Consider the following 20,737-nt stretch of genomic DNA (forward strand, 5'->3'; position numbering starts at 1 on the left):
GGTCATCACCTCAAAATGGTTAACGGCCTGTGTAGCGCAAACCTCAGCTAAATAAGACTAGAGTACACCCACCGCACTCTTGAGCCTCTTAAAGCGATCATGGGCTCGAGTCGGTGAAAAGATCTACACTAGAGGTGACTCCTGTGCTGTGGGGGTGCCTTTATATCCATCTGCTCCTCCTGTGGCTCGGGAATGGGCTGAGACCCCTCTACAGTATCACCCTCAGCCTCGACTAGCTCTGGGGTGCATGTTCAACACATACACCCTGTCTCTATATTTGCGCACCATTCCCATCAATCTCATCATCTCTATTCCCAGGGGAGCAGGTACGATCGTCTTCTTTGCCCCATGAATAGCATCCAATAAACCCTTCCCGATGATGAGTTTAGCAACGTAGGGGCCAAAGAACAGAACATCGAACCTGGCATACTGTCCCTGTTGTCATAAATACTCTGTCAGGAAGTGTCCCAAGTGGAGCGGTATGCTCTGTACCATGGAGTATAAGTATAGAAGCTCCTGTTTACTCAATACTCTAGTACGATTGCCGCGACCATTCACTGATCTGTTCAGGACAGTGTGAATGTATTTGTAGCTCGACCGAGATACATAAGTCACCTTTGACATCCCTGGCTCATACTAACGACATCCACATAATACTCTATATGCTCTCTGAGGAGTCAAGCTGCGAGGATAATCAGTAGGTAGTCTCTCATACTACTTAGTGTCAGTAAAAGATTCATCATATAATCCAAGCCATATTGAAAACTGTATGATGCTCATACTAAAATGATACCCAAATGCTATGAACTGCATGACGTCGACACTGTCAAAACTCCAATAAGACTAGTCAAACCCGAAGAACGCTAACACCTCAATGTAAGAAACTGAATTTCAAGTTCATGAATAGACAATAATCTGCGCCAATTACTTGCAGTAAGAAGCTCTTCAACCTCATCGACAGTGTCATTCGTGAGCTGAACCTCTCTCAAAGCACCCACATTTGGAAAAAGTGTCTGTCCAAACTTCAGCTTTTCCAACCTCTCAAAACGAGTCTTGTGCTCAGGAATCGCAAACTCCATGTGCCTTGGCTCAAGTGAGGGCTCTCTTGGACATTTGCCGACTACGTTATTTGTCCTTGTGGTCATTTCTACAATAATTGAAAAGAAATCAATCAAATTCATTCAAAATAACAATACTACCGAAATCCACAACGTTATGTGGAAATTCCACATGCTCGTATGGATCCACGAGACATGAAAGCCACACGGCCACTATGCAATACACTAAAAAATACATCATAAATTCATTCTAAAGTTCTCCTAAAACAAGCATCCATCATTTAAACATCAAAACAAAGCACATTCACCATTTTTAATCAAATAAAATCAAGTATGGTGAAGAAAAGAGAGAATGAGGATTTACCGACAACATAAAGATGAAAACCTTGAAATTTGGCTAGAAAACTCGAGTAAAATCTCTCTAAATCGACGGTGCAAAGTCGGGAGAGTGCAAGGATGTGTTCTCAAAGTGTTTGAGAGTGTAAAAATCAAAAGGCGAACAAGATTTATAAATAGAAATCGTGGCCTTTTGAATTCTGTACATCTACACGGGTGCGTGGAAATTAACAAAGTCCGTGTGACTCCATAGGAGAGCCTCACAGGGGCAGGCACACGCCCCTGTGTGTTCTTAGTATGGCATTATTTGGCTCTGAACGTAGCCCACACGAGCGCATGGAAATTTCCCACGCCCGTGTGCCCAAATCCACAGAGGCACCCACACGCCCCTATGGCTCCTCTATCCACATGAGAGTTTCTCTAAGTGTTTCACACTCCCATGTGGAAATTTCACACAGTCGTGGATCTTCACAAGGGTCACTCGTAGGGGCACTCACACGCCCCTGTGTCTTTTCCGGATGGAAGAGAACTCTCTGTAGGAAATCACACAGGTGTGTAGGTGTTACCCATGCTTGTCTGTAGTTCACAGGGTCAGACCCAGTGGCAGACACATGCTCCGATGTCTTTTAGAGATAGAGCTCTAAACTTCTACAGAGAAACCCACACCTGTCTGAAATTTCCACACAAGCGTGTGACCGTCACAAGGTCATTCATAGAGCCATTCACACACCCCTGTGTCTTCTCGGGATACGAAAGTTGAGCTCTAAACAGAAACACACGCCCTTGTGGAAATTCCACACCACCGTCTGTCTTCTCCGGATGACTTAGAAAAATCATAGACCCTGTAGAAAATTTTTGAACATTTACATCAATTTATAGCCTGCCTGTATTTTGCAAAAGTAACCAGAGACTCATGAAAAACACACTCATACAACCAAGAAAACTTTGCCACACACAATTAAGCACACGATAATAAGATCTTGAGTGATGTCTTGTTCTTTTGTGCATGTAGGGTTGCGGAGACAAATACATAAGAAAGAAGCCAAAGTAGATTACGAGTGTACTTAGTTGATGAAATCTTGGAGTGAACAAATATGAAGACACAAGTCATGATCATAGACATGTGAGTGCATGCCAACCTCCGTAGTGTTCAACAAAATATGTAAATTAGAGGGGCACAAATGCAGTCACACTTATGTATTCTGACTTACGGAAAGCTAGCAAGGTTGTCGTCCAATGTGCTTTTATTTGAAGATGCAACGCAATCTACAGCGTAGACGTGTGCCTGTTTATGTTGCCTCGATAAAGAGTGTAGATTCGGGAGTATTTTGACAGAGTACTTAGCAGGTTGACAATGCCCCTTGCGTATGTCCCGCAAGTGAACGGGTTTGTCGAAGTAATAAAATCCCAGGTGATTGGCTATCATATCCACAGGGAGTATGAAGTAAAAATACTTAAATTGTTTCTTAACTAAACGAAATATGAATAGTGATTTGCGTGACATGATGTAATGCAAAGAAAAGTAAAATAGACAAGCGAGAGAACACAAATAAAGGAGAGGTAAGACAATCGATATAAATGGGGTACCCAGATATTGATCAGCCTAGGACAATCATTTTAAGTGCAAAAATCCTCTATTATGCTTCCTAACTAATACATTAATGAGTCGTGGAGATCCTTTAATACATGGTCCCAAATTTAAGGTCAACCATGCCTAACCATATACATGTCCCGGAGGCGAAATTGAACAATCTCTCAACCTCGCACTCGTATAGAATTGCAATGAGTTCTAGGGATTCCAAGTGATAAATCCTCTTCCTATTTGTAGACCTAACCATTTGGTCCAGGCAGAAGGTCCCTAGCCACAATTAAGCCCTAGATGCTAAAATTACTTCAATGCTTCACTCCATTGCACTCGCAACTAAGCCCCAACGGAAGGTCATCCCTTAGCCCATCCACTCTACTATGGCCACAAAGAACTCAAGGAATTGGAGGTAGAATAAATCACACTGGAGGGGAAATGGGACGCTCCGCTGCCTCTCGACTCACCTTCTCAACCCTCTACAATCTAGCTTTGTCTAAGTCTCATGGTGTGTCACTCACTCACAAGAATTGCCAACAACAACTATCAACCCTAGTGTCACTTTAAGGGAGTATTCATACAATCATTGCATTGAAGATTGGAACTCATTAAAAACATCAATTAATAAAAGCATGATAACAAGGTTTAATGAAACGAATACATCCTAGGGTTCACAATCCAAGTACCCACTAAGGGGTTTAGCTCTCAATGAAGCTAATTAAAATCAATGAAATCGAACGTAAAAGCAATAAATTCATAGAAAACATCCTTGATAGTCATGACGATGGTCTTGTGGAGAGTCCTCTACTCGTCCAAAGGTCCCTTTGTCTGGCCTAGGATACGCCTCGCCGGATCGGTGCCGATGAAAGCTCTCCCACTAACCAATTTTCCAAATGGAGCACGATGTTAGAGCCGTAGAACTTCTCCCAATACCTCTCGAAACCCTAGCCGCAACCTTCTCTCAAGTTGGGAAAAAGATGGAGAAAAGAATCCTGAAATCGGGGCTGAAAATCAGCCTTAAATATGGCTGGAATCGGGATACCACACGCCCATGTGGGCGCCCCTGTGGATTTTTCACACGTCTTATGGATTCTCTGTTTTGCTCAGTTTCGGCCGGCTATGAATAGTACCTGCTATTATGAAAATACTACAGTGTTTTTCTATAATATACTGCTACAGTACTGATCTGAAACACTCCCAAAACCATGCTTTTATCGAGGTAACGTAAACGGACACACGTTTATGTCGTAGATCGCTTTACTCCTTCAATGAAGGGCCGCATTAGTGGAGATCTTGTTACACATGCACAAGCCAGAATACTTAGAATGTGACTACGTTTGTGCCCTTCCAAATTATTGTGCTAGCTTGAATACAAGGAGGTTGGCACACATTCTAGCGTCTTGAACCCAACTTATGTCTTTGAGTTTGAACCTTCTCAAGATTTCCTCCAAATGGTGCACTCACGATGTACATTGGCTTCTTTCTCTAAGATTCAGCTTCACAAACCTATATTCATGAAAGTAACATAAATACAAACATATTAGTGTTAAAAACCGATAAAAGTATTGCTCATCATAAGAAAAAAACACTTCACATTCTTATCACAGAGTTACTATAGCAAATCATCATAGTAATTTACTGTAGCAGTTGCTGTTCACAGGCCGTAGAAAATCGACTTTCCTGGAGATTCACATGGGCGTGTGGAAATTCCACACGCCCATGTAGATACTCGATTCTAGCACTATTTAAGTCGTGATTTCAGCGCGATTTCAGGATCCTTCTTTCAATCTTTTGGCTATTTTTTTCCCACCTTTGGAGGGGCCCGCGGCTAGGGTTTGGAGAGGCTTTGACTAGATTTTTAGAGGAGTTTACGGCCTTCGATATCGCATTTCCTTCGGAAGAGAGTTATTGGGTGAGCTTTCGTCGGCACTGATCCGGAGATGTGTGTTCTAGGCTTAACGAGGGGACCATTAGAGAAGATGTGGCAACTCTACAAGACCATCGACACGCACACCATGGGTGTTTAATTCATGGATTACATATTTTTACTTTTGATTTCATTATTGATTGTATTTTGATCCATGGAGAGCAAAACCCTTAGTGGGTACTTGGAGTTGTAAACCCTTGCATGATGTTGTTTCTTTGACCTTTTATTATGCTCTCTTTAATTGATGTTTTAATTGAGTTACAATCTTGAATGCTTGTTGAGTTGATTTTAAATTAGAGTGACACTATAGTTGAGAATTCATTTTGGTAATCCTTGTGGATGATTGACACACCATGAGGGCTAGACAATGCTAGATTTGAGAGGATTGAGAGGGTGAGTTGAGAGGTAGTAGAATGTCCCTTTTGACCTCTGGTGTGATTTATCCTACCTCCATGTTCCAAGAGTTCTTTGCGGTCACAATAGAATGAAGTGATAAGAGACAAACTCCGCTGGGGCTTAGTTGCGCAAGCAACAGAGTGAAGTGTTGAATTAATCCTTAGTATCTAGGGCTTAATTGTGACTAGGGGTCTTTCGCATGTACCAAAGGATTAGATCTAATTTTGGGAATAGGGTTTATCACTTGGACTCCGTAGAGCCTAAAGCAACCTAATACAGTGTGAGGTGTTGAGACTGAGGGATTTCTCCACTGGGGTATAGTGTAGGGTTCGACAAGGTTGACCTTAAGTCTTGGGACCGTGTGTTTAAGGATCTCCATGACTCATTATTCATTAGTTAGGAAGCATAATGATTTTTCTTGCACTTGAAACAATAGTTCTAGGATGAGTAATGTCCGAGTGCCCCATTTATCATCGATTGCCTCTCCAATCTTTTATTTGCGCCTCATTCATCTTTTCTTATTTCTATTTGCATTGATTCTTATTCACATCACTATTAATTCATCCTCATTCTAGTTAAATAGAAATTTTTGTATTTCTATTTGCATTGATTCTTATTCACATCACTATTAATAGGATGTGTAATGTCCGTGCACTTGTTTGACACACGCAAAAGGGCGTTGTTAAGTTTTTTGCGCCGTTACCGGGGAGTAGATGTTTTAGAAGCACTTGGCCCTTTGTTATTTTAGCTATTCACCATATATTCTATTTCACACTGTCTTATTCTTCCATCATTCTGATTTGTTTTCCTTTCTTTAGTTGCAACTCCAGGTTATGACCCAAGGGAACCCTTCGACATTGGTTGAAGGTGACCCTGAACTTGAATGAACACATAGTAGAAGGGGTAAAGAACATGTGCAAGAACAGACAAATCAAGCGGAGGTAGAAGGTGAAGGGTTAGATATAGCATAACAGAATAAGCAACAAAGGACACTGTCCGATTATGCCAGACCCGCAGTTCTTGGCACACGATCTGCCATTGTGCGGCCACTGATTACAGCTCAAAATTTTAAGCTCAAGCCAGCATTCATCGAAATGTTACAGCAGTTGGCACAGTTTAATGGTTTGGCCGATGAGGATCCAAACAATCACAAAGAGAACTTCTTGGAAGTGTGTGACATGCTCAAGATTAATGTTGTTATGGGTGATGTTATCAAGTTGAGGGGCTTCCCATTATCCTTCAAAGGGAGAGTGAAGCAATGGCTACATTCATTACCTAGAGCATCGATCACTACATGGGAGAAAATTGTAGAAACTTTTCTTGATGGATATTTCCCTCTTGGAAAATCTGCAAAGCATACGAATGAAATATCATCTTTTATACAATTGGAATTGGAGTCTCTATTTGAGACATTGGATAGGTTCAAGGAGCTCCTGCGGAAATGTCCTCAACATGGATTCCTTGAGTGGATGATCATTCAAACTTTCTGTAATGGGTTGAATTCGAGTACAAGACAGTTACTTGATTCCGCAGTAGGAGGTACCTTAGGGAGCAAGACCCCGGAAGTAGCCCAGCTTCTCATTGAAGGAATGACTATGAACAATTATCAGTTGAACAAAAAAGATAGAAATAAGGCAAACGGACTTCATGAGATTGACGAAGTTACTTCATTGGTGGCCCAAGTGGAGTCATTGAGAAAGAATTTAGACACTCTAACTTCTAATAGAGTGGCGGCCATGACTAGTAGTGCACAGTGTGATGGAGGACATGCTTCATCTGATTACCCGATTTCTATTGGTGGTACATCCTTGGTGGAACAAGTGGATTTTGTGGGTAATGCAATGAGAAACCAAGGTAATCCATATAGCAACACCTATAATCCTGGTTGGAGGAGCCATCCGAATCTTTCATGGAATAATCAAGGGCAATAGAAGACAATGGCATCACCCGGTTTCCAACAACAACAACAACAAGCCCCCGAATATGGAAAACCGAATTTCAGAGTTGGAAAACTGGATGACCGATCTAGAGAAGGCTTTAACCCAGTTCATTAAATTGTTAGGTACAAGATTTCAATTGGTTGAACCACACTTTCCAAACCTCACTGCGTCATTACACAATTTATAGAATCAAATGGGGCAAATTGCGAAGTTGTTATCGGAGAGACCTCCAGGAAGCTTGCCTAGTAACACTAAAACTAGTCCGAGAGAACATGTGAAGGTGATCACTTTGAGAAGTGGTCATGAGGTTGAGGGTAGACTTCCAAGTGAGAAGACCAATGTTGAAGCACCCGAGGTCATGAAGGTTGAGGACAAAGCCAACAAAGGGAAGAAGATGGCACCCCCACCTTACAAGCCAAGAATTCCTTATCCTTCAAGATTAAAGAACGACCAAAATTATGAGAAATACAAGAAGTTCTTGGGTCTATTCAAGCAGTTGTACATTAATATCCCATTTGTGGAGGCATTGTCTCAAATGACTCGCTATGAAAAGTTTCTCAAGGACCAATTAACCAACAAGAGGAAGTTAGAGGAGAGTGCCTCTGTGATTCTAAATGCTTCATGTTCAGCGGTGTTACAAAATAATATGCCGAACTAGAAAAAGGACCCCAAAAGCTTCATCATTCTGTGGAACATTGGTAATTTAGGTGAAAAGAAGGCATTGGCGAATTCAGGGGCTAGCATCAACATCATGCCTTATACATTTTTCAAAAATCTAGGCTTAGGAGAGCCTCGGTCCACTTGGATGACATTATAATTGGTGGACCGAATGGTTAGACATCCGAGGGGTGTCATCGAAGATGTACTTGTGATGGTTGATAAGTACATATTTCCTATGGACTTTGTATTGTTGGATGTTGATAAGGATGTCAATGTCCCACTAATACTTGGAAGGCCATTCTTACGCACTTCCAAGGCTCTCATTGACATGGACGGCGAGGAGTTGACTTTACCAGATGTGGATGACAAGCTGACATATCTCCTCGCTGAAGCCATGAGACATTCTCTAGACTTTGATGATACTGTTTACTTTCTTGACACTATTGATGAACTAATAGATGAATATGTGCAGTAAATGATGAATCCAGACCCATATAAAGGGAGTGCTAGACCAAGAAGTGGAGAATGAAGAAGTCTTTATACTTGGTCTAGAGGACAAGGTGCAACCTACCCCGGGGATCATGAAGAAGATGCTCCAGAAGATGAAGCGTGCAAGGAGATGTCACAAGAAACGCCCCAAGGCTAATGGTGATGAGCAAGAACGGAGCAATTATGACAAACCCTTATGCGGCAATGAACTTGATAACTCTCCCTCTACCTTCAAAAGACTATGTTCATCATATGCTTTCAAGTCATGGGTAATAGGGAAACCATCATCTATGAGTCCCCTTGAGGTAAGGTGAGGTACATCACGCTAAGTGACGTTAAACAAGAACTTCTTGGGAGGCAACCCATGTCTTTATTGTTTTTCTAGGTAATAGATAGTGTTTGTATGAATACTAGCGTGAGTGTTGGTGTCATGATCTTTTACATGCTATTGATGTGATTTTCTTGTGGATTGTTGGTTTTTTCATGTTCTTAATTGTGTGTGGCAAAGTTTTCTTGGTTGTTTGAGCATGTTTTCTTGATTCTTTGGTTACATTTGCATAATATAGATAGGCTTTGAATAGATGTAAATTTTCAGAAATTTTTTGCAAAGTCTGTAAAATTTTTCTAAGTCATCCATAGAAGACACATGGCGGTGTGGGAATTCCACACGGGCATGTGTTTTCGTTCAGAGCTCAGCCCGAGAGGACACATGGGTATGTGACTACCCCTGTGAATGCCCTTATGATGATCACACACCCGTGTGGAATTTCCACATGGCTATTTGTTTCTTTGAAGAAGTTCAGAGCTCTATCCCTAGAAGACACCAGGGGCGTGTCTCCTCCCCTGTGTCTGACCATGTGAACTCAACACATGGATGAGGAATTTCCACACATCCATGTAAAACTCTAAAGAGAAGATCACCTCCATCCCAAGAAGACACAGGGGCATGTGACTACCCCTGTGAGTGGCCCTTATGAAGACCCACGGCCATGTAGAATTTTCACACGCCCGTGTGGATCACTTAGAAGAAATTCTCATTTGGAGAAAGGATCCCACAGGGGCGTGTGGCAGCCCCTGTGGGTCGGGCATACGGGCATGGGGAATTTCCACACACCCATGTGTATGCATTCAGAGGCAAAGAATGCCATCCTTAGAGCTCACAGAGGCATGTGTCTGCCCCTGTGAGGCTCTCCTGTAGAATCACACGGGCGTGGGTAATTTCCACACGCCCGTGTGGATGTATAGAATTCCAAAGGCTGTGATTTCACTTTATAAATCTTTTTTACCTTTTCATTTTCACACTCCTAAATACGTTGAGAATGCATACTTGCACTCCCCCGACCTTGGTTCGTCGCTTTAGAGAGATTTCACTCGAGTTTTCTGGCCGATTTTAAGGTTTTCATCTTCATCTTGTCAGTCAACCCTCATTCTCTCTTTTCTTCACCGTACTTTATTTTATTCGATTAAATCTCTTGAATGTGCTTCATTTTGATGTTTAAATGAATTTATAATGTATTTTAGAATAAATTTAGAATGTATTTATGAGCGTATTGCATAGTGGCTGTGCGGCTTTCACGGCCCTTGGATTCACACGACCGTGTGGAATTTCCACATGGCCTTGAGGATTTCTATAGTATTGTTATTTTGAATGAATTTGATCGATTTCTTTTCAATACATGCAGGTATAGCCCCCAGGACAAAGAAGCAAGCTGGCAAGTGGCCACAATGGCCTTCACCTGAGCCAAAGATCAATGATAATGAGTGTGACAATGATTCAATTCTTAATAGTAAAAGCAACAAGTAAGAGAGCAAAAGTAAAGAAGGGGGTATGGCAATTGATAAAGATGGAGTACCCGGATAATGCTCCGCCTAGGATAATTGTTTCAACTACAAGAACCCTCTATTTTGCTTCCTAATCAATGGAATGGTCAGTCGTGGAAATCCTTAATTACATAGTACCAAATCTAAGGTCAACTATGCCTAACTCTATACATGTCCCAGAGGAGAAATCGAATAATCTCAACACCTCACACTCGCATAGAGTTGCAATGAGCTCTAGGGATTCCAAGTGATACATCTCTTCTTTATTATAGATTTTGGTCCAGGTGGAAGGTCCCTAACCACAATTGAGCCATAGATACTAAGATCACCTCAACGCTTCACTCTGTTGCACGCGTAACTAAGCCCCAGCGGAAGTTCATCTCTTAGACCATTCACTCTATTATGACCACAAAAAACTCGAGGAACTGAGGTAGAATCTATCACAACGGAGGGGAAAGGGGACCCTCCTGTACCTCTCGACTCACCCTCTCAACCCTCTCCAACCTAGCTTCGTCTAACGCTCGTGGTGTGTCACTCACTCACAAGGTTACCAACAAGAACTCTCAACCCTAGTGTCACTCTAGGAGAAATGTTCATACAATCAAGCATTCAAGGTTGGAACTCACAATAAACATCAATTTATTGAAAGCATAATAAAGAGGTTGAAAGAAACAAATACATCCTACGGTTCACAAATCCCGAGTACCCACTAGGGGTTTAGCTCTCCATGGAGCTAAGTACAATAAAAGAAATAGAATGTAAACGCAATGAATCCATAAAGAAACCCCCTTGATAGTCTTGTCGATGGTCTTGTGGAAAGTCCTCTACTCGTCGTCCAAGGATTCCCTCATCCGGTATAGGATACGCCTCGATAAAAGCGCCCCTACCAACCTTCTTCCTAAGGAATGATGATGTCGGAACCATAGAACATCTCCAAAACCTTGGCCAATACCCCTCGAAACCCTAGCCGAAGCCCTCTCTCAAGTTGGGGAAAAGATGGAGAAAAGAATACTAAAATCGGGGCTGATTCAGCTTTAAATAGGGCTAGAATCGGGCAACTACACGGGCGTGGATGCTTCACGCGCCCGTGGGGAATTTCCACACGCCCGTGTGGATCCTCTGAACTCCTGTTTTCTCGGCCGGCTGTGAACAGTACTGCTACAATACTTTTACCGTGTTGCTACAATGCTCTGCTACAGCATCCGACCTGGATAGCTTCTTGAGTCCATACTTTCATCAGAGTAACACAAACGGGCACAAGTTCACATCGTGGATCACTTGCTTCTTCAATGATAGGCACGTTGGTGAAGCTCTTATTCTATGTGCATAAGTCAGAATGCTCGAGTGTGACTGCCTTTGTGCCCCTCCAAATGGATGTGCCAACTTGAATACAAGGAGGTTGGCACACACTCTAGCATCTCACATCGACCTATGTCTTTGCGTTTGAACCTTAGTAAGATTTCCTCCAAAGTCGGTGCACTGTAATCTATATTGGCTTCTTTCCTTCATACTTGGCCTCACAACCCTATCTGCACGAAAGTAACATAAAAACACACATATTAGTGTAAAAACCTGAGAAAATTGATGCTCAACATAAGGAATGAACGCTTCGCATTCATATCGCACAAGCACTTATCAATCGTCGTTTGAGTTTGACCAGTCTTATAGTAGTTTTGATAACGACAACGACATATAGTTCACAGCATTCGGGCATCATTATAATTTGAGTGTCACACAGTTCTCAATTTGGTTGAGGTTATATGACGAGGACTTTATTGCTACAAAGGAGTACGAGCAGCTTCATATAGATTACCCAGGTACCTTGACTCCTCAGCGCACATATCGAGTATTATGTGGCTATGGTTAGTATGAGCCAGGGGTTCGAAGACTACTTGTCTATCTTAGATGAGCTATAGATGCATTCACGTCGTTCTAAGCAGATCAGTGAATGGCTATGATGATAGTACAGGTGTTCTGAGCTGAAAGGAGCTTCTCTACTTGCATTCCATGGTATAGAGCCAGTCGATTCATCTTGGCCACATACTAGCAAAGTACCTGAGGCATCAGGGTTTAGTATCCTAGGATCAGAGTGCTTTTACTCTGGTCCCTACATTACTAAGCTCATCATGAGGATGGGTCTGTGGGACGCTATTAGAGGGGCCGGGAAGATGATCGTACCTTCCCCTGGGTATAGATGCGATGAGACAAAATGGGGATGTTATGCAGGTACCGCCCGGGAGCGCATATACTGATTACACCTACCCCAGAGATAGCCGAGGAAGGAGGTGACATTGCAAAGGGTTCCCAGCCGGCGCAGGAGCCCCACCCTGAGTAGATAGAGATAAATGGGGCCCTTGCAGCACATGAGCCACCTCCAGTACGTATGTTTTCTCCGTCTCGAGCCTATGATCATTTTGAGTGGCTCGAGAATGCTGTAGGGTGCTCAGGACTGAGATTGCTGAGGTTCACACTACACAGGCCATGAACCACACAGAGCTTATCACGCGTCTTGATATCTTAGAACAAATTCTCGAGTGAGAGCGACATGCCCATTCGTTATGCGACCAAGGACTCCTAAGGCATCACCAGTACTAGCACCAGTGGATCCACCTTCTTCACCAGCACCAGCAGCAGCACCAGTAGAGACCACGGAGGACACCGACGCTTGATGTGTCTTTCTTTTAGTTCTTTCTGTTTTCATATTTAATTTTCCGTATTTTATTTTGGACTTGTAGTACTCATAAAGGATCTTCCATCTGAGTTTATCTTTCATTTTTGTTGCCACGAGTAGTATTTCAATACTTTATCTTTATATACTCGAGTTTTATTTTGTATTTGTTGAGGTTTACTAAATCCTTCTACTGTATATATGCATATGGTCTTGTGAGTATGGAATTTGGGTACTAGTCATAGACATAGTCAGTGTGATTTTCACATGGCCGTGTGTGCTCCACAACCCATTGGTACTCAACTCTGAAGGAATATAGCTCCATGAAATGTACCATTAGGAGTCAGGGAAGTATTGTTTCAATTGCCCACCTTAACATATGATCCTTGAATGTTATACTTATTATTATGCTTGCATGCGTACATTGATGCCAATGTTTTTTTTTTCAATGATGGTTCACCTTAGTTGCAATGGTTGTATTCTTAAGTCTATTAGAATTTTTAACATTGAATGTTTTCATGCTCTAGTTTTAACTTGAATTTCTATGAGTTTTTGCCCGATTGACACTTGTTGCACTACTCGCTCATGAAACCTTATGGAAACTCAAGTTTGATGTTTAAGGGGCTAATTAGTTTTGTTTCTTGTGTTAATTTTGAAAAAAAATTGAAAAAGAAAGAAAAATGTTTATTTTGGTTATGCATTTAGGGATGGAAAGTGCTACCACCTACGAAGTATGAAGCTAGCTCTAACAAGTCGGATACTAGTTATGCCCTAATGAGAGAAAGAGCTAGCATCTCAAAAGTATGAAAGCTACCTTAGCAGCCTCTTCGAAAAGGGCTACCTTAGAGGATGTGTGAAGCTACTACCGTCTCATTGCTTTATCTTGTACATAAATAAGTCCCTCATTCTTAGAACTTTGAGGAGTATATGTTTGGTCGACTTGAGAGAGTTTACACACACTTGCACGATTTCATGTCTGTTGTCCTTTTTGATTCGAGTTTTTAGGTAGAGTATTGATTTTTTTCATATTTAGTGTTGAAATTCCCCTTACTTGTGGAATGCTTCCCTTGCATGCTTTGGTGAACCTTAGGCGAAGCACTTTAAATATTTTCTTCTCTATGCTACAATGTTTTATTTTTGCTCGAGGACAAACAAAAGCTTAAGTGTGGGGGAGTTTGATAAGTGCTTGAGTATTAGTAATACCAAGTATTCTTTTTTTATAATGAGCATTACTTTCTCAGTATCTATCGCTAATACACAACTATTTGTGTTCTTTTATGCATGTAGGATTGTGGAGACAAGTATAGAAGAAAGAAGCCAAAGTAGATTGCGAGTGCACTTAGTTGATGAAATCATGGAGTGAACAAACATAAAGACACAAGTCATGCTCAAATACATGTGAGTGTGTACCAACCTCATGTGGTGTTCAAGGAAATATGCAAAATGGAGGGGCACAAAGGTAGTCACACTCATGTGTTTCGACTTATGCAAAGCTAGCAAGATTGTTATCAAATGTGCTTTAATTTGAAGATGCAACGCAATCTATAGTGTAGACGTGTGCTCGTTTATGTTGCCTCGATGAAGGGTATGGATTCGGGAGTATTTTGGTTAAGTATTATAACAGGTTATTGTATCAAATCAACGTAGTAGTTTACTGTAGCACTTACTGTTCACATGCCCCACAAAATTGATTTCCTGGAGATTCACACGGGCATGTGGAAATCGACATGGTTGACCTTATGTTTTGAGACCGTGTGTTTAAGGATCTCCATGACTCATTATACATTAGTTAGGAAGCATAATGATTTTTCTTGCACTTGAAACAATAGTCCTAGCGTGAGCAATGTCCGAGAGCCCAATTTATCGTCGATTGCCTCTCCTATCTTTTATTTGCGCCTCCTTCTTCTTTTCGTATTTCTATTTGCATTGATTCTTATTCACATCACTATTAATTTCATCCTCATTCTAGTTAAATAACAATCTTTGTGTTTCTGATCACTATTCCCTATGGATTCGACTACCCATTCACCGAGGTATTATTACTTCGACAAACCCGTGCACTTGTGGTATACACGCGAAAGGGCGTTGTCAATGCTTATCATGCCACTTCTGAATTCTTTCCTTGTAAATCCTTGCGATCTCATATGCTTTCATCCTCTATTCATCCAACTCATTTAGATGGAGCATTCTTTGTTCCCCCGCTTTTCTCAAGTCAATGTTCGTGGCCTTGATGGCCAAATAGGCTTTATGCTCGAGCTCTACGGGCAAATGACACGACTTACCATACACTAACTTATAGGGAGTGGTCCCTATTGGAGTTTTATATGCCGTTCTGTGAGCCCGAAGTGTGTCATCCAAGCGTTCTGACCAGTCTCACTTTCCTATTTCCACAGAATTTGTTACGATTCTCTTAAGCTCTCTATTAGTGACCTCCACTTTGCCACTTGTTTGCGGATGGTAAGGGGTGGCCTGGAGATGATACACACTATAGCACATCAACACTTTCTCAAGCTGAGTGTTACAGAAATGGGTTCCTAAATCACTAATGATAATTCGTGGGGTTCCAAATCGAGTGAACAACCTCTTTAAAAATTTAACCACGGTTCTAGCATCATTAGTAGGCAGAACTTGAGCCTTTACCCATTTAGAGACATAGTCAACCGCTGGTTACTTTCCTGCAAGTGTACGGGGTCACCGAGTAATACCCTGTGAGTGACACAGGGGTCGTATTCCACGGGGCTAAGGAGCTCCTATTACTCCTCCATCACTTATTTTCTAACCTTATAACTTAAACATGGTATTTTCACTCTATTACATGAAACAATGCTAATAAATCACAAGTATAACAATTGCAAGGCAAGCAAGAACTCACAAGAGCAATGATGATGATAAATAGGCCTAGGGATGAGGATCCCCATGAGGGGTCATCATGATATATGGATGCATAAAAACGACATGGTAAGGGTGATTTAGACCGATGGATCTCAAAATTAGTTCAACCCCAATCTCTTGATGGTTAAACCCTAATCCTATACGAATAATGACAAGGATCTCTCCCTAATCACATTCCTATGATTGCATTAAGCATAGGAAGATCATGCAGTATGGATACACTTAACCTAAGCCCATCCTTATAATTCGGAGGCGCTACCAACATCTTTCTCGCCATGTCAATACAAGAATACCCGCTTCTAGCTCATTAAAGATCTAGTACATGCGAGTAGGTCACATCTACACGTACAACTCAAAAAAGAACTAAGGATCTCTACATTTTATAGTTCTAGACATGAAGAACAATGAGCCAAACCATAAATCACACCAATGCATTCCAAAATGAAAGTATAGCATCCACAATACATGATGAACACCCCAAGGTTCACCCACATCTGGTGTCCTTGGGGGTCAAGTGTGCTATCATACAAACAAGAATCACAAACTCAAAAAACATAAGAAACAAAAGCATAAATGGCACTCCCTAGTCCGAATGATGGTGAAGAAGAACAATGCCGGCCGAATGATGCTTCCTCTACCCCAAGGAATGCCGAATATTCCTCCTCCCTTGATGATGAAGCTCTCCCCTTGAAGTTTAAGCCCTTGATCATCTCCAAGCCTCAAGCTAAACTCTCCCCAAGATGATGTCTTCATTTCTCCTCCCCCTTCCAAAGCGTTAGCTGCCCAAGATGTCAAAAGGTCCCCAAGAATGGCCTCTAAATGGCCTCTTATACCCCTAGTATACTCCCTCTCCAAACTAGCCCGTATGCCCTAAAAATGGACTCAAAACACCCTTAAAATGACCTCCATACTGGCAGTATACTTGCTCAATGAGCTCCTCATTGAGGCTATTTGGGGTAGGCAAATACACTCTACCTTAAGTAATAGTATCCATACTAGCTCAATGAGTATCTCATTGAGCCAGTATGCTTTCAAACACATTATCCTCTTCTCTGGCTACAGTGATCATCCTGGGCTCAATCCAGGGTAGCATTGTGGCCGTATGCCATGGTTCAATTTCTGACTTGAAAACTCACCAGGTGCTACAGTGCCAACTACAATGTTCTTACTACAATGCCGATGCTATAATACCACTGCTGCAGTACTCCAGCTATAGTGTTTTTGCTACATTGAATACGCTACAGTATTGTGACCTGGTTTTCTTCTCTTTTTATCCCAAATTATATCTTCGTGTCCTCCATGGCTCTTACATGCCTTGCGAAACAAATAATACATGATTAAGCATAAAACGGGCATCAATTCTTATAAAAACACATGCTAGAAGTGTAGAAGACATATACTAAAATACATATATTTAGACACTTACCAACTGCTACCAGGATTTATTGATTCCCATTGGATTTTGGAAATGGTCCCATGAAATCAATACCCTACACATGAAACACTTCACAAAACTGCATAGGATTTTGAGGCATCTCATCCCGTCCCGATAAGTTTTCGGCCTTCTGACAACTGTCACATTGAAGAACAAACTGATGTGCATCATTAAATAGAGTCGGCCAATAGAATCCGGTAGCCAAAACTTTTTCAGCAGTTCTACGTGAAGTATAGTGCCCCCCAACTGGTCCTGGAGAGACAATGTGCAAGAATGTTCCAACCTTCCTCCTTTGAGACACATCTTCGAACAACATGATCTGCACATATACGAAAAAGTATGGATCATCCCAAAAGTAAGTCTTTAGATTGCTGAATAACTTCTTCTTTTGTGGGAAATTGAGGCCATGTTTAAGTTCTCTTCCCGATAGGTAATTTGCAAAATCTGTGAAACACGGGGTATCCTCCGACTCTAAATTTTGGACTGCATACAAATGCTCCTCAGGGAAGAAATTGTCAATTTCCTTGTTTGCTAGCTCTTGTCCTTCACAACCCTTCAACCTAGTCAGATAGTCGGCAACCAAATTTTTGATCCCTCTCTTATCTTTTGTCTTGATGTTAAATTCGTGCAAGAGTAGTATCCAGCGAATCAATCTCGGCTTAGAATGGGCTTTGTTCATGAGATAGCGGAGTGCCGAGTGATCAGTGAATACAGTGACCCTAGATAAGATGAGGTATGGCCTGAACTTGTCAAAAGCAAACACCACTGCTAACAATTCTTTTTCTATGGTTGTATAGTTTTCTTGAGCACTCGTGAGAGTCTTGCTAGCATAATAAATTGGTTGAAACTGGTTGTCTTTCCTCTGACCCAACATTGCTCCAACGAGATAATCACTTGCATCGCACATGAGCTCGAAAGGTTTGTTCCTATCTGGTGTGACCAAGATGGGTGCTTGCACTAATTTCTCCTTTAACAAATTGAATGCAACCAAGCACTCATCTCCGAAATTAAAGGGAGCATCCTTCTCAAGGAGTTTTGTCAATGGCTGGGTGATTTTTGAGAAGTCCTTGATAAACCTCCTGTAAAAACCCGCATGTCCCAAGAAACTACGAACTCCTTTCACATTTTTCGGTGTAGGAAATTTTTTTATAACTTCGATCTTTGCCTTATCTGTCTCTATTCCCAATTAGGAAATCTTATGCCCAAGGATAATGCCCTCTTGGACCATAAAGTGACACTTCTCCCAATTAAGAACAAGATTTGACTATCACATCTTACTAGCACTCTCACCAAATTCTTCAGGCAAATGTCAAAAGAACTCCCCAAATACGAAAAAATCATCCATGAATACCTCCATGATATCCTCTAGGAGATCGTCTAAGATGGTAGTTATACAACAATGGAATGTCTGTGGTACATTACATAATCCAAAAGGCATTCTTCTATAGTCAAAATTCCCATAGGGACAAGTAAACGTTGTCTTCTCTTGATTTTCTAGAGCTATGGGAATTTGGAAATATCCTGACATACCATCAAGAAAATAATAAAACTGGTGTCCTGCCAAACGCTCCAACATCTGATCAATAAACGGCAATGGGAAATGATCCTTTCAAGTTGCATCATTCAGTCTTCTGTAGTCAATGCAAACATGCCAACCTGTAACCGTCCTGGTTGGAATTAATTTATTTTGCTCATTTCTCACAACTGTCATTCTTCCTTTCTTTGGAACTGCTTGAGTCGGGCTTAACCCATGCACTGTTATAGATAGGATAAATGATTCCCGCATCCAACAGTTTTACCAACTCTGCCTTGACAACTTCTTTCATGTTTGGGTCCAATCTTCTTTGAGGTTGAATCACAGATTTATAATTATCTTCACTTAAGATTTTATTAGTGGAAAATGATGGATTTATGCCTTTTATGTCAGAGATCTTCCAAGCAATGGCCAATTTATGCTTCTTTAGTATGCTCACAAGCTTGTCCTTCTGCTCTATAGAAAGATTTGAAGCTAAAATCACCGGGAGTTTTGATCCTTGCATTAGAAAAGCGTATTCCAAATGTGTCGGTAATATTTTAAGCTCTAACTCGGGTGGTTCCTCAATAGATGGTCGCAATCTTCTTTCCTTCAATCTATCAATTTCCTTAAACCTCGCAGAACCTTGCTCAAGATCATTCTTCAACCTATCTGATTCTGTGTCTTACTTGTCCTCAACCATAACTATATCATCTATCTCACAAACTTCCTGTACGGTGTTCGACACACCCAATGAGAAAAGTTCACATCTTTTTTCCCGATAAGAAGAGTCGAAATAAGCAAGGACTCTCTCCAAACTTTCTTCCAAATGATAGCTCATAGAGGACAGTTCCGACTTTTCAAACTAATCCAGCACACTATCTAATTCATAACTCTGATCATGAATTTTATTAATGTAATCAACAACTGATCCTTTCACAGGGTAGTCGATGATGAATTGTTCTTGTTCAAAATAATAGGAAGTGGACTATACTGCAAACAAATGAACTTTTTGTTTTATATCTTTAACCATTCCCGTGATTGTATCAAATAATTTGGGTATGTTGATCATTTTTTTCTGGAATCAAAGAAAGAATAGAAAATTAGAACAATGGAAGAATAAGAATGTGTGAAATAGAATAAATAGTGTATAGCTAAAATATCAAAGTCCAAAGTGTTTCCCAAACGCTTATTTCCACGGCAATGCCGCCAAAAACTTGACAACGCCCTTTTGCGTGTGTACCGCAAGTGCACGGGTTTGTCAAAGTAATAATACCCCGGTGAGTGTGTAGTCGAATCCACAGGGAATAACGATTAGAAACACAAAGATTGTTATTTATCTAGAACGAAAAATGAATCAATAGTGATGTAAATAAGAATCAATGCAAATATAAAAAAAAGAAGAAAAAGGCGCAAATAAAAGATAGGAGAAACAATCGATGATAAATGCGGCACCCGGACATTGGTCACCCTAGGACTACTGTTTCATGTGCAAGACCAATCATTAGGTTTCCTAACTAATGTTTAATAAGTCATGGAGATCGTTAAACAATCGGTCCCAAAACATAAGGTCAACCGTGATTAACCCTACACTATGCCTTGGTGGAGAAATTTTTCAGTCTCGACACCTCATACTGTGCTAGGTTGCTTTAGGCTCTAGGGATTCCAAGTGATATACCTTATTCCATAAAATAAATCTAACCCTTTGGTCCAGGCTAAAGACCCCTAGTCACAATCAAGCTCCGATACTAAGGATTACTTTCAATGCTTTACTCTATTGCATGCGCAAATAAGCCCTTGTGGAGTTTGTCTCTTAGCACTTCACTCTACTATGATTGCAAAGAACTCTTGGAATGTGGAGGAAGGATGAATCACACCAGAAGGAAAATGGGATGTTCCGCTACCTCTTGACTCATCCTCTCAACCCTTTACAATCTAGCATTGTCTAACCCTCATGGTGTGTCACTCATCCACAAGGATTACCAAAATGGATTCTCAACCCTAGTGTAACTCTAAGGGA

At 41.2% G+C, this 20,737-nt stretch overlaps 1 non-coding gene across 1 annotated transcript; it reads right to left on the reverse strand.

Moving 5' to 3' along the window:
• Positions 1-6,651: 6,651 nt before the first annotated feature.
• Positions 6,652-6,758, reverse strand: LOC120278264. Its single transcript, XR_005541605.1, has one exon. It is a non-coding gene; the product is annotated as a small nucleolar RNA R71 (small nucleolar RNA).
• Positions 6,759-20,737: the final 13,979 nt, after the last annotated feature.

The sequence above is a fragment of the Dioscorea cayenensis genome, chromosome 15 (genome assembly GCF_009730915.1).
Source record: "Dioscorea cayenensis subsp. rotundata cultivar TDr96_F1 chromosome 15, TDr96_F1_v2_PseudoChromosome.rev07_lg8_w22 25.fasta, whole genome shotgun sequence".
NCBI classification, from domain to species: Eukaryota; Viridiplantae; Streptophyta; class Magnoliopsida; order Dioscoreales; family Dioscoreaceae; genus Dioscorea; species Dioscorea cayenensis.